Consider the following 2,374-nt stretch of genomic DNA (forward strand, 5'->3'; position numbering starts at 1 on the left):
AAGTTATGAGTGTATTTAACTATTTGTTGATAGAAACAACTGTTTGATCCAACGAAGGAAACAAATTTTAGTATCGTCATTTGGTTTCATGTAATTACTACAGGAGAAAACAAGTAGAAACAAAACAGTTTGAATTAATAATGACAGAAATATTGGTTTTCAATAGCATTAGAAGATATCGTTTTGTATTGTATAGTAACTAAATTTTAATCCGCACTACATCACGGTCTATAATTTTTATTATATTTACTTGTTAAATTTTGGATATTTTGTAAATAGAGAAATAACTAAATTTTTCAGTGTTCAAACGGTTAAAATGTTAATATTGATTTTTAATCTGCAATACACCGTGTGACCATTTTTTTTGTTAAATTTAGTTTTTTTTTATTTAGTGTTTAAGATTCTATTTGATTTTTTAGTTATTACACTGTAAAATATATTTTTTTTAACATGATCTCCTGTGAGGTTATTTAGTGTTTGAGATTCTATTTGGGTTTTTAGCATTTAAGCATGAGGTTAATTTTTAGTATATAACAAAATACAATAGTTGACTTTTTTTTTAACATCTAAAATGTTTTTATTACCAGAAAAAGTGATCTTCATTGAGGACATTTACATGGAAAACATGGATCTAATAATAACTGTCAAAAGAAACATTGTTTGGTAAAGGTTCTTTGGCTAAGCGATCTGCAACTTTGTTATTATGTCTTCGTGTCCAGACGTATGCTACCTCCATGAATTTCTGTTCCCAATATTTGACCTCACGAAAACCCAATTGTGGACTTGGAATTGTATTGTTTGCTTGTAACCAGTTTTGTAATGGTTGCATTATCACCTTCAAAGACTACTCTTTCATGTCGGCGTATCCAAGCGTGTTGCATAGCAATAATCAAAGCCTGGAGTTCTGCTTCGAATATTCTATCGCATAACATTTCTTTATCGTGACCAGCATTAGCATAAAAACCCCCATGATCTCTTATAATCCAACCTGCTTGTGGTTCAATACCATCCAGACGAAATTGGCAGTCATAATTATATTTAACAAAACTGTCTTTAGGTTGTGTCCAGTGAGAATGTTGTGACTGATGGTTTTGGTATGTCGTTCACTTCCTGTATCATCATACCAACAATTTACCCATTATTTTGCTTCATTGACCACCTTTGTGAGATCTTGTTGCCAAGTTGATGTTCATATATTTCACCCTGTTTTCCCTTAATATATTCACATCTTTTGCATCTTTTGCTATCCATTTTGACCATTATTGCATAGCTTTAGGACTGTTCTTGCATTAGAGTTTAGTTGCATTGCATTTGCATCTTTTCATGCATAAACATGTGATTTTGGAGCTTAAGGAGCATGGAAGCAATGCTGAGGAGAAGTGAAGCAATCATGAGGAGAAAGCAAGAGAGCTAAGGCTGAAGAACCAAGGTCCGGAGTCCAACTCGACTGCCCACTCGACCAGACACTCGACCGTGTGCTGAGAGGGACTCGACCGAGTGGGAGGAGCACAAGAGGAGCCAACTCGACCGGTCACTCGACCGAGCACCAGGTCGAGTTGGTCGAGCCGCCTGGCTATTTTGTCTTTTAGCGTTTTTAGGGCTTCCACTACTTTTTCTATATAAGGGCTTGTACCTGCAGCCACCAAAAAAAGCCCAGCTTTTTAGAGAGTCAAAAACCTAGTCTTTACCTTTTTGGGATTATTCCTTTTGCACTTTTATTTTCTTAGATCTTGTACTTCTTTTAAAGGAGAAAAAGACTAAATTCTTCAATATTGTTGGTTTCATAACTTTCTTAATATTGAGAATTTGAGTTTGGTTCTTTCTTCAATATTGTAGATCTTTGATTTATCTTTCTAATGATGCAAGTTTCAGTATTTTCTGGGTTTATGACTTTGTTGTTCATCATGTGTTCTTGTGAGTAGTTGCTTAGGATCTTGAGGATGGGTTAGGCTGGATTGTGTTTGAGGTTTGTTTGATTTGGTCAAGCTTGATTGTTGTAGATCTCTTCTAGGCTAGATGTTCTTAATGCTGATCCTATATCTGAGAGGGTAGGATCTGATTTCAAGCCTCTTAGCATCACACCAATGTCTAAGGAGCATAGATAAGGCTAGATCTAGAGACTATCATTAGGCTTGCTAAGAGATTAGAAGTCTTGTTTGATTTTTGACATATTGCTTAATGCCTGCTTGTGTAGATTCTTTACTTTGTGAGAACAAGTCTAGAGATGCATGAGTTTGATTGTTTCTTGCCATGAGAGTGGATTAAACATGTCTTAGAAATATATGTCTAGAGATTAGCTCAAGTTGTTTGAGATTTGTTGACCAAGTTAGATGACCTCAATCATAGTCCAGCCCATGAATCCCTCCTCAAGACC

The sequence above is a fragment of the Camelina sativa genome, chromosome 18 (assembly GCF_000633955.1).
Source record: "Camelina sativa cultivar DH55 chromosome 18, Cs, whole genome shotgun sequence".
Classification (NCBI taxonomy): domain Eukaryota; kingdom Viridiplantae; phylum Streptophyta; class Magnoliopsida; order Brassicales; family Brassicaceae; genus Camelina; species Camelina sativa.